This window comes from Manis javanica, chromosome 3 (genome assembly GCF_040802235.1).
Source record: "Manis javanica isolate MJ-LG chromosome 3, MJ_LKY, whole genome shotgun sequence".
Taxonomy (NCBI): Eukaryota; Metazoa; Chordata; class Mammalia; order Pholidota; family Manidae; genus Manis; species Manis javanica.
In genome coordinates, this window is record NC_133158.1 from 118,479,212 (window position 1) to 118,492,395 (window position 13,184).

General features: G+C 40.2%; 1 protein-coding gene and 1 long non-coding RNA gene across 28 annotated transcripts in view; one reads left to right on the forward strand and one right to left on the reverse strand.

The window, feature by feature from the left end:
* Window positions 1-13,184, forward strand: part of LOC108392319 (uncharacterized) — a 153,290-nt gene that overhangs the window by 68,750 nt on the left and 71,356 nt on the right. For all 5 annotated transcript variants that reach the window (XR_012129301.1, XR_012129306.1, XR_012129304.1 and 2 more), the window contains exon 4: window positions 8,753-10,967. This is a non-coding gene — a long non-coding RNA (uncharacterized lncRNA). The remainder of the gene's footprint in view (window positions 1-8,752; window positions 10,968-13,184) is intronic.
* LPP (LIM domain containing preferred translocation partner in lipoma) overlaps window positions 1-13,184 on the reverse strand; it is a 628,839-nt gene that overhangs the window by 22,894 nt on the left and 592,761 nt on the right. The gene's annotated exons all lie outside the window — the stretch shown is intronic.

Genomic DNA, 13,184 nt, shown 5'->3' on the forward strand with positions numbered 1-13,184 from the left:
AAAACACACTCTCCCCAAAGGGATATGATTTATTGAGTCAGGATTCAGAAAGAATGATAAAATTAGCTATTAACTTTCCATCCCTTCCCTAGAATCCCATGTTCTCTTACCAAACAACCACCTTCCACATGTACTATTCTGCATTACAACTGAGATACCTGGACTGACTCACTGGGTTTACAATCTAGAATAAGCCTAGGATGGGGGTCTGATTAGCAGGATGCAGAACCGGAGGAAATGTGGAAATTAAGGAGTAATCGCCGTCCTACCATGATAACCTTTAAATGGCCGCGAGGCAAGAAGTACCTTTAGGTAGAGAACTAAGGGACTGCTGTCTCGGCTGTCACAATTGTCCCTGGCTGGCTCCCTTGTTTGCATCTTTCCTCCTGTTATACTTCTTCACCCCAGACTTCCAATTTCCTTTCCAAAACACAGATATGACCAAACAACATAGAAAAAAATGTACATGGCTCCGCAGTGTGAGAAGAGCTAGCTTCCGACCTGACGTTCAACTTCCCTTTCTAGGCTCAGATTCCTCTCATGTCTTAGACGGCATACTCTTGTCCACAGCTGTGAGAGACCGTGCATTGACCAATGCCTAGAATGAATTGCCGTCTGCCACTTCGACCTTTCAAGGTACAGGTCAGAAAGCAACTCCTCTGTGAAGCCTTCCTAGATGTCGGCAGTTAGAATTAAATTGCTTCTTTCTTTCTCTCCTTCCCGAGCACTTCATTTAAGCTGCTTATAGCACTTACAGTGTTCCCTGTATTAAAATTCCTTGCACACATGTCTGTTTCTTCTACTAGACTGTAATTTTTTAAGGGCAGGGACTATGTCTGAAGAATGCATTTCTCTACCTCATCCTACACCCAGTACACTACCTGGAATAAGTACAAACCCAGGATGCATGCATACAAAGAGAATGAAGGAAGGAATTTTATGTATATCCCACCCTGGCTCCACCATGCTGGCCTGACTCCTCTGGTTCTGGAATCCATCCCAAGATGAATTGGTAAATCCATCACTATCCTCTCCTTAAATCTGCGGTTGTTGGAGGTTCTGAAATTGCTTAGTACGCCTCTGGTCACAGTCTAAACTCATGGAAACTATTAACCTATTTCCCCCCCATTTTGAAGTGGTGAAATTAAAATAGCAGAAGAACAGAAGATGAGAGTCTAGAGATGATGACGGTCTGGACAATGAGGGCCCTGCTTCTTTTCTACCCTGGGGAGCTGAGCTCATGTGGCTGGGAACTGTCTTCTCAGGGCTTGTGTTTTGCTCTTCTGTGGGTTTCAGCTTTTTTTTTTTTTTAAGCCAGCCCTGTAATGGAGTTGAATAAACCAGAAAATGCTTGACCAGAAAATTTTTTTTGTTTGCCTTGAGGCTTGACTGCAAGATTCAGCCCATTTACTCAAAACTGGCAGCAATGTACAAGGTTGGATCAGTTTCTAAGGAAAGGCTTTATGGTCTGTGGAAGCACTGTTTAAAGGACAGGTAATCTGAACATTTCTGCTACAAAGGAAAAGCAGTGTAAAATGTGCCTGAGTGAGACTATTGTAAAATGCCCCCAAATCAGAAAATAAAGGTTTCAAGAATGCAGCTGACTGGAAGCTTGCACTAGCAAATGGTGGAGGGAGCATATTAACCTTCTATGGCCAGCTCCCTTTACCATACTCTTTCTTCTCTTTCAGCCTTTAGCTGGTCCACTAGGACCCTCAGATATATCCTCTCTTAGAGAAAGGATAAAGACTCTAAATGTGACAAAGGAGGGCACTGGGAGCTCCTCCAGCCCAGGCTTCTGTGAGAACACAGACCTGGAGCACTGATACCTTTGGGCCTGAGTCATGGAGTTCATTAGGGGCTAAGGAGGGTCTGGTACTCCAGTTTCCTGATTCTGAATAATTCAGAGAGAGGTCTGGTAAATTCACTGTGTAGCACAAAGAAAAGTTGCTACAAAGACTATAAATTGACTTTGTCAATATCCATTGTATGACCCTAAGTAAATAATTTCTTCTCTCTGGACCTCAGTTTTCTCAAATGTAAAACAACGACTAATTCCAACTCTGCTTTTTATTACTCCATGATGTATTAGTATTAACAGCAGGAAAATATTGATATTTCCATTACTAGAGATATACTAGAAACAACCAGATAACCCCTCACCTGAGGTGTGAAAGGAGGTTTCATGAGTCAGAAACCTGGACTGTATATAACCTTTACTATCTTACCGCTTGGAATTCCAGCAATTACTAATGATAGAATTTTAAGCAAGACAGAGGAAGATCTTTGTGTCTTCTTATAAAGGTTATTTTAAAGCCAGACTAAAAGATTCACTCTTCACATAAGCAGGAGGCTTTTCTAAAGTAGCTTAAAATGAAATGGTTAATAAAATAGTTTTTAGGAAAAGAGAAAAAGAGTGGAAGCAAATAAGTGGAAGAAGGCATCTCTGTCTACTCAAGTCCTATCTTGTATGTGATACGGTGCCACGTTCGTTCAACGGAGCATTAGAGAGGAAGAGCGCACTCCATCCCAGAAGAATCTCGGCATCAGTAGAGTGCTTCACTCCTGGCTCCAGATCCTCCCCTACTGTTCTCCCCATAGAGCCCCCTTTCTAGCTGTCACTGAGCTCTCTGCCACATCTTTAAGAATCTACATTCTTTTATGAGTCCAGACTACCTCACATCCTTTTTTTGCCTCATGAGTACCTACTTATTCTTCAGAGTTAAGCTCAAATGTCACCTCTTCTACAAAACCTTTCCTAATTCTCCCTCTGCTATACTCCAAGCAAAATAAGCTGCTTCTGCTCCTATAGGATTATATGATGCTGCTTTTATGACACTGAATATAATATACTTGATTTAATGGTTTATGTCAACCTCCATGACCAAATTGTGACCACCCCACTCTCCCTGCTTGGAGCTAAAGTCTTCAGTTGAATTTTCTGGGAAACGGATTCTGAAAGAGATTTGTGTGCAATATATTATTGAAGTGTCTTTGAGATCAACACCTGTGGGGCGGATACAAGAAGCACTTGGGCAAATGGAGGGGTTGAACTATGACACAGCTGTAGCAAAGGCTCCTGATAGTTCCATGGAGAACTCTAGAGCTGGAATAGCTCTGCAGAGCTGTTCTTTCTTGAAACTAGAGGGTAGGCACTTTAAACCTCAGGGACACAGCCTACTTGCAAAGAGGAGGATGATTTTGCATGAAGACGTTCCCTCTGTTTGGCAGTAATCACCAGAAAGAGACTCAGCTATGCACCATCAGCCGCCAGCAATCCCAGCAACTGGAGAAATGAGAGCATCAGTCTGGAAGGGGATCTGTGTGGTGCGCTACGGCACTTCCAAAAGTAGCCACCTTGCTCAGGGTCTATGTAGTCCATGACACACAGTAGGCAACTGGCAACCAGCTGTGAACATCTTACAGCTTCAGCTGAATGAAGAGTCCAGGTTTTATTCTCTTTAAAAAATTCTAGGCAATGTTTGAGGATTTTTTTAGGATTTTTCAAAATGTTATACGCGGTTACTCCAATGAAGGTATGGTTAAAGAGAGAAGATGCTAGAAATAGCAGAAAAAAACGAGACATTAGTCAGCTGCTAAAGGCACAGTTTATAAACTCTGAAATGATGGCAATACAATTGTGATTTTAAAAAAAGTTAAGTGAAAATAAAAATAAAATCACATACAAATCTTATACAGAAAACTCCCAAGTGCAACTGTCTTCAAATTAGAGATACAATCTGGTTGTATCTTTTCTATCCTTGGATATTGTATAAATAACTTCTCTAATTCACAGGCTGAAGAGCTGGAAGAATCATCTGAATATAAATGAAGCATATAGGTAACATAAGCATTAACTACTAGTTAGATGATAAGGAAAATAATACTCCTAAATTTTATATATTATGTGTCTATGTGTTCAACGTTAAGTATTTTAAATCAAGAGACATAAGTATTTGAAGATTTAGAAGTCTATAAAGTGTTGCCATTTAGAAATGTTAAAATTTTCATTTCATAAAATTAAAATGTGATTTCATATTCAGTTTTTTTTTTTTAAGGTTTGAAAGCAATATTGAAACGAGATTTTTCAAAAAGATAAGGGTGACATCTCATGTTCTAGATACAGCTTTGCTCTCGTTGGGATAAGAATAAAAAGGCAAAAGGAGAGTTAGGGCATTTTAGGCACTTAAGTCTTCAGGTCACTCTAGTCCAGGCATTTTGAGTGTCCCTCACTTGTCTCCCTCCCACATAATCCTTTGTTCAGGGAAACAATTTATCAAGAAAGCATATCCAAAAGGTCCAAAAATCACTTCTGGATGGTGCCTGTAGTACAACTGTATCACACAGTTTAATAACCATGATTCTAGTCCAACTACCACATTCAAGAAACTAAGGCATCAAGAGGTTGAAGTTAGCGACAGGTTTGATGTTAGAATACAGGGCTCCTACAATTCTCCATCCAATGGAGAATTCCTCTGCTGTATCACACTATACCTATTCCATATTTCAGCAGTCACACTCTATACTGCAAATATAAGGCATTCAGGCCACCTGCTAGTTACATTAATATAAATGAGAGGAAACATGCTGAGATCTTAAGACAATCTGTCTACTGTCAATTTCATTGGCTCCCAGGGGATAAGATAGAAAACTCATTGCTGGATCCCCAGCATCTACAAAAGGCCTTGCATAAAATTGATGCTCTACAAATATTGGTTAGATCATGAATTAATAAACTCTGGGTAAGGACTTTACATAAAATAGAATTATTCTGTTTATGCAAAACAATCCTCAAGCCCAGAGCTTCTCAACTGGCAGGCTAAGACACAGTATGCCCCAAATGGATTCCAGGTGTATCATATCTAAGAGAGTCAGAAGGGGTCAGCAGCTTCAGCAGGCCGAATGGTCACCTTGGGTCAGGAGAAGCCTCACCCACTTACTGCAGTGTGCTGAATGAATGCCATCATTTTCCATATGAATCGTGATTATAAAAGGTTGGTGAGCACAGCTCAAGTGTAGGTGTTCCCAACATACGTACCAATGCGGGACAGTAAGAAGAGAACAGGGCTGTGATTCAGCAAACCTCCATGAAATGCCAGTGACATTATTTAAACTCAAATAATTCTATCACCTACCTTAATTTTGGAATGCAAACGTATTCCTGATGCTGCTGATGAGTAGGCCCCCCCCCAATGGCAGCCCCTTGGCCTTCCGTCACCGAGGAAGACATCAGCGGGCCGTGGTAGGTCTCTAAGTTAGCCCACGGTACCACACCTCTCAACAGCTCTGCCTCACGGTGAGACATGGGGTTTCTTACTCAAAGTTTTCTTGTACTTGCCAAGTGTCCTTCACTTACCTTTATGTCTTAATATAAATCTATACCTGTATCTGAATCTGTGTCTCAAAACAGGCAGAAAATCATAATGGTAAGTTTCATGTCACTGTATCCCTATGACTGTGATTTTTCTAATTGGAATCAAAGCTCCTGAGCTATAGGTGAGAATTCTCATTTTTTCATATGGGACAATTTTTGAGTCAATTTAGTAAGTGGCATCGAATCCTTAAAATATATTTCCTTTTGATGTCATCACGTACCAAAAAAATGACAGCTATGCAACATGTAAGTGAAAATTCAGTATAAGAACTGCAACATTCCTCTCTTTTGGTCACTTCTGATCATCCTTTTGAGCACAGCTCTTTGTATCCAATGCCTATACCCCCTGAACTTTCTTATAAATGCCCTTCAAATAAATTTTTCATACAATTGTCTGGTGAGCAGAGCTGCCACTTTACTTAATTTAGCATGGCGGACAGCCTAAAGAGTGGAGCCAATTCAACATTCTGGTAGGTACAGTGGAAGGGAGAACAGACAAAGACCGCATCCCTGCCCTCAGAGGTCCCAGGGTGGTGGGAGAAGTAGTTGCTTCTATAAGAACTGATTAGAGGCAAAGGACACAACCAACTGCTACTAGAGAGGAATAAATAATGTGTAATGAAAGCACAGAGAGGAGAGTAATTCCTTATGAATGGTGAGGGAGCAGGAAATGTGGTGGCATTTGACTCTGGGAACCTATTCCAGGTGGGATTTGAGTTGGCTTTTGAAAAAAAGGTACACATTATAACACTCTTCGGAATTAACATTGTGTTATAACAAGAGTCTTCATTATCTAAATCCCAGATATGCCTACACAGAAAACTCATTTCCCAGGAAGAAATGTTGAAACCAAACAGTATACTGGGCAGCACTGAGGAGGGGAAACACAACACCATCACAGATGAACATGTGTGAGTTAAATCACACAAACAAAACACACGCATGACTATTAACGTAGAATTTTGAAAAACGTAGATTTTGTTTATATTTGGACTAAACAAAATGGATTTAAAATTAAGAAATATGTCCTAAATCCACAAGAAACAAAGCCAAAAATATCAGGACAATTAGGTCATTTTATTCAATTTTGCCATAAGCCATAAATCACATTCTTCCCAAAGTAAATAATTCACTGTTGTTTATTCTGAAGCACTCGGGTTGGGATAACCATCTGAGCTTCAATAAATTAAAAAAAAAATGTTCCCACTAAAAGACATTTAGTTTATGTACATTTAAGGCCTAGAGAGGGGGTGTTTTACCTTAAAGTGTGTAGCGCCTGCACTATGCTAGTTCTTCCAAAAAACAGTTCTCTTGAATGTCTCATAACTCATGAGGCATAGGATGAAGGTGGAGGTAGCTGGAATTTGAGCATGTCAGACCTGCATGCCAGAATAAAATTAAGAGATCACAGCACTCTATGGAGATTATTGTAGGAGGAGAAAAAAGAATAGAATTCCTTTCCTTCCAAGCCAAGAAAGATCATAGAGTTGCCTTTACATCATCTTCAAGGTGTAGTCTGTTGGGACTTGTTAACTCAGGAACCAGAACTGGGAGACTGTCATGTAAGGACAGGGAAAGAGTAGTGAGAGATTTCAGGTCCTGGGTTTGAGTGTCTAGGTAACTTTCATGACCTCTTTGGCCTCATCTACTAAACAAGACTGAAAATGTCTATACCTCTGTGTTGTGATGACTGAGATTACACAAAGTACCCAGCCTGACTGGATTACGAATATTAGTTTTGCATAATCCTCCCTACAAATTCTAAGGGCCTAGGATGCATATTTAATTAACTTGGCATTCCTTGATCATTTATGTGAATTACCGTATCTAATTACTACATTTCTGATTTTTCCCCTAATTTTTTATTTTCACCACCAGTTATGTTTTATATCTCTATTTTTTTAAAAAAATGGATTACTTAAGGAATCCTGTGTTGGTACTGTGGGATAACTGGATAATATCGTAACATAAAATAGGCTTCTAGATACCAGAGAGATTTTTCCCTTGCTTCCCTGGGATTTTTGTGGAAAAGCTGTTCTTCCTTCTATGTAAACATTACGATATTTCAAATCCATACATTTTTTTTCAGTTTTTCATAAAAGTAATTTACATTATTTCATATTCTCAAAACAAAAACTGACAGCTTACCTTGGTAGGGTTTTTAAAGTTTAAGAAGTGTACACAAACAAGATCTCATTTAATCTCCACAGTAACCTATTAGAGTAGGTAGAATAGTACACTTATTCCCATTATGTGTTACATGGACATGAATGTGGTCAGATTTGAATTTATGCTTTCTAAGTCTGAAGGCAAAGTTGTTCATTATTCTACTTCATAGTTTCCTCCAGTTAACAAGTTTCTCCTGTACCTTTCTATCTAGTTTCATACAATGGGGATTACACTGAATCCAGTTACTAATCTTTAGCAAACTCTTGTGTTACAGCTTTCACAAATACAGTTTGCTCGAGTTTGGAAGAATCTTTAAGGTCATCTTGTCCAACTTCTCCCCTTATATACTAGGACACTGCATTCGGGGAAGCTAACAGCCTAATGCAAATTAGTGAAAGAGTGGAGTCCAGGACCCAGCTGCCCTGCTTTCTCTATGGTGCTTGTTTCCAAAACCCATTCTAGATCCTTGGTATTCTGGCCCTTGTTTAACAATAAGAATATGACAACTGACACTGATTACTGATTACTGATTGACAAAATTATTACATTCACCAGTGAAAAATCATGAGTCTGAGTATACTACATTACTTGAGCTTTTGACACTGTCAAGACAAGGTTGTCTTACATTTCTAAGTATGGGGTCCTCTGACCAATAATTCAGAGGAGTTAAACCTATCTCAGCCTCACAGCATGATGTCTTAGAGCCAGCTTTCATCATTCCTGCTACTAGTAACTTATAAAAAGAAGTTATTAACAGGCACTGAGAGCAGTTCCACTGAGGCAGTAACTTCCCAGTAGCTGGAATTTCATAGCATCTTGAACAAAATTCCATAATCTGTTTATTTTTTCATCTAAAGAATGGTATACTAATTATTCTATCTTGTTGAACTCCCAGAATTATGATATTTAAATGAGATAAGAAATGTAATATGTACTCTAAGAATGTACAGAGATATAAGGTACTGTTATATACTCTGGACAAAATTATTGTTTCACATGAGGATCGACCCTAATTCTTGGTTCTTTAGTCTCTGACTAATCCACTGAGCTACTTTCCATTAGTCATCTTATTACTGGAAAGAAGACAATATGAGATGCACACATAGATATTCTAGGCCTACTGAGTTTGGGAAAATACAGTATATTTTCTTTCTCTTTCACTTCTGTTGTGTTATTGGTAGTAATATTTTTAATTTTATTTCTCTTTAGTTCATGCACCTGGAATATCTAATGGAACAGTTACATATCATGAGTTCAGAGTGTGGACAAAGTCTTATGGAACATAGAGTTTGCTGTAGAAATACCTGGCAAGGTCCCTAATGAAGTCCCTGATGCCTGTGCCTGTGAGATGCCATCTTGACAACCCTCAATCATGTTATCTTCAACTTAAAGAGGACAGGAGGCACCAATGGGGAAAATGACTTATCTTTGGGTCACAATGCTAACCACAGAACTACTCGAAACTAGAATTATTAAAATAGATGTTTATGGAAACCCTGTATGGTATAGATACAAAGAAAAATAACCCCAAACCAAAGGCTGGGCTCTAGTCTTGTAAAGGCCAGGCACTGGCAGTGAGGCCCAGGCAAAGCATTTGCTTTTCTGAGCCTAAATTCCTTCATCTATAAAATAAGAGATTTTCGTTAATAGACCCCTTGGTCCTTTGAAGCTCTGTGATTGATCTGAGGACTCAAGAAAAGTTTCCATAGCGCAGGGTTTCTGTCTTGTTCACTGCTTCATCTCCTCAGTTCACTGAAAAATGTCTTGGCACACAGTAGGAGGCACATAATAAAATAAATCTTTTATTATGTGTATGAATGATTGGCAATGAATACTCTGAAGAGTCACCCAATAGCACTACTTCTGTAGACACACCTGAAATTATATTGCCCTCTTGGATGGCCTTCCATCACCATCCCTTTCAAGAAGTCCCCTCACCTGAGCCAGACTCTGCCTCATTACTGTGTTACTTTCTTAATAGCCCCTCTCGTTGTCTGCTATCCCCTCATGCAGATATGCTTATTGCTTTTCTCCCCACCAGTCTGTTTGAGACACCACTGCATTCACAGCCTCTGGAGCAGTGCTTACTCATAACAGGCACTTAATATGTATTTGTTGAATGAAAAAAGTAAATGAAGTTCAACTACCTAACTAAGGTCTCTTCTAACTCTTGGCTTCTTTGATTCTATCTCAGCAAGGGTACATTTCTCAAAAAAAAATTTCACTAAGAATGTAAACGATCTAAAGTGGATCATATAACGCAGTAGGACAATGCCCTTTTTAATTACATATTTGTCTCCCATGGGTAGCTGACCTACCCAGGAGCAAAACCTAAAACTGGGGCTTAAGCAATGTTTCAAGCTACATGTATACATAGTGATGACTGCCTGCCTGCACATTTCAGATCAGAATTAAATATACTATGAATCATCCATTAGAGTCAAGATCTGCAAGCAGAGACTAGAAATGTACTTAATACCATTCTGCTCACGTGTTGGTTCCCTTCAGAGTTGTCTGAAATTCAGCTCTGCCAAGATATTTATTTTCTACCTGGCTTTATGAATTGTAATTACTTCCTAAATTATAACAAGCCACAAGTGGTCTGAGCCAAACAAGTAGGGTCATGGAAGGTCTGTCCTCATACTCCTGTGGATGACAGAAAAGCTTGTTGGAACCAAACTTGATCCTCTTTCAAAAGAAAAGGAAAACTTTAAGCCTCTAACTCCTGGGAGTGGCAAAGAGAACAGCCAGAGGGCCCTGAGCTGAGTCGATCCTCCAGAGATCAGTTGAACAGATTTGGCAATGATTTGGCTTCTGTTGAAAACAAGCCCTTCTAATTATACTTCTGCCAGTGGAAGACAAAAGAAAACCCCATCACTTTGGGAGGCCATAATGACATGCCAACATCATGGCTACAACCCTGCAGTTCCTTCTGAGAGCACTGTTGACGTGAACTTCAAACACCCGGCTCTGGAGCCCATTCACGAGACTGTGACCTTCTGAAGAGCACAGAGGGAAGTTGGTGGAGTGATTTGCTTCCCTTAAACTGTATCTTGGCTGCAATATTTTATGACACTAGAAATAAAATAATTCCATGTTTTGGTTCCTCTCTCCACCCCCATGTGCCAAAAGTGGTTTACACTAAGTAGGTATGAAAGGCACAGATGTTGAGTACAGGGCTTTCTATTCTGCAACTGCCTACGAGACAAAGGGGACAGGGAATACAGATGTTTTCTTTTAGCTGCTGCAGAAGGGTGTGGACTCTCTCCTTCAGTGTCTCTGGAATGCAAATTTTCTTTCACAGTTTAGCAGTCTTTTTTGGATTTCAGCGTAGTGAACTAACACTTTCCTGGATTCCAAGACCTCCAGAGAACCAGATGGAGGAGAGGAATTGGGAAAAAAGAACCCACGCTACTTGAAAAAGGTATGAATTTCTCACTCTGCATCTAGCCAAAAGCTCTGAAAATTAGAAGAGAGAAATCACTTTTAGTTTATTCAGTACATGCCATCCTGGAGTTGTTTGTGGTGGGTAAAAAAAAAATACTAAAATGATTTGATGGTTTAACGTCTGCGTTCAGTTTAAGCTAGGAAGCAAACTTTAACAGAGTTGATATGTTTACTATCAAAGGCGGAAAAGAATGTAGATGGAAGGGATTACACAAGAGGATCGTTCTGTGTGCCTGTGCACAAAAGCCAGTCCCTGCTCCCCAATACCAAACTTTCAATTTGACGCTCGATGCCCATCAGGATATTGTCTTACCTCCCTTTCCCTTACCTATCCCACTTTTCCCCCCAATGCAGCCTTCATTCCTGTCAATCTAACCTTTTTAACACTTTATGCTCCTTTTTCTTGCATGCCTTCATATCCACTGTTGCCTTCGCCTTGAACGCTTTCTACCAAGTTAGATGGCTCAAACTTTAGAGCTCAGGGCATGCAACTGCTACCTCCTTTACTACTCATTTCCCTGCTCTTCTGCAGCACTGTTCATACCTTACTTACAGCAGGGACCCTGAGTACTGGCTACTTGCCATGGGAAATGCTATGACAAGGTGCACTTTCCAAAGATGACACCACCAATACACACTCCATCCCACACGTTCTTTTTCCAATGTGTCCCTGTCAGTCCAGTAAGGACAGGTGGGGCCTGGGAGGACATCTGTACCTGCACAGCCAATGGAATGCAGTGGAACTGACGCCATTCATAAAAGGCAGTGTGGTTTCTCTTGAGATACATGCCTCTGAAGCCCTGAGCTGTCATGTTAGAAGTTGGGTGATCCTGACATCGCCATGCTGGAGAGACTACATGCAGTGAGTAGGAGATGCCTGAAGAGTCCCTGGTGTTCCAGAACAGCTGTTCAAGTATTCCCAGACCAGACACCAGACATGTAGGTGATGAAGCCTTTGAGAGACGTCAGACCCAGAAATCTCATGAGAGATCCCAAGCCAGAATTGCTCAGTGGAGATGCTATCAAATTCCTGGCCCACCAAACTGAGTGATGACTATTCTTTTCAGTCACTAAGTTGTGGAGTGGTTAGGAATACCGCCATCATAACTGAAATGTAGGCACAGATTCCATATTTTATCATGAGCTCTTCAGAGACAAGGATTTTAAAAAAAAATGTGAGGCTAACTAGTTCTATTAAGCTAGTGTATTTTGGGCAACAATGATGCTCGAATAACTGAATGCAAGGTAGTCCTCCCATCTCCATTAAGGGGACAATGTGGTTTCAAATTCTATAAGCTATTATTTATTCCCAGTACTAGTATGAGGATAAATTGGTGCAGGAATATATGTATGGAATTCCTTTTCCCCAAAATTATCCTGTACTATTCTTAACACCTACATGTGAAAAGACAACAGCTTTCTTTTAGTGTGGGTATCACTTAGTAAAGGCAAATCATCTATTTAATTTACAAAGAAATTAAGGAGCTATAATTTTACACAGGATCACAGAGTAACATCCAAGTGAGGTGAGCTTAGCAGGCATTTGGTCCAGTCAGTCTGATCCGTCAGTTCCCTCTCTAACACGCCCAGAAGTCATCAGTGCTTGTCCAGCCCTGGCGACTGCCTGCAGCATGCCCAGGCATAGCACATGCTCCCGGAAGGGGCGCATTCTCCTGGTAGTCGGCTGGTTAGGGCGCTCTATGATTTTGGTGTTAATACCTTCCACCTCATTAGTGCTACTTCTGTCCTCTATGGAGAAGTCCATTGCCTTTTCTATGCAGCAACTCTAGAGTATTGAAACTATTTCCCCCCATTTAGTCTTCTCTCTATTGGGATAAACACCTGGTTTGTTCAACTATTCTTCATGAGACATGATTTCTGTCATCTTATCCTTCTGACCACCATCCTGTGCATTTTGCCAGGTTCCCTGCAGTGTGTGGGGCCCAGAAATGAGTACATCACACTAAAAACTAATGCTACCCCTGGTCTGCATACCCATCTTTATATGAGCACAGCCAAAGAATGCATTTGCTTCTCTGTGGCCCTAGGTATTATTACTGACATGGTGGTCAAACTGCCTCCCCTACAAGTCTTTTTTTATTTGGAACATCTGCAAATTAATGACCCTCACACTATTGTATAGTTAATTATTAAACTAGGAATAAGATTTGACTTTTGTCTCTCATATTTTATC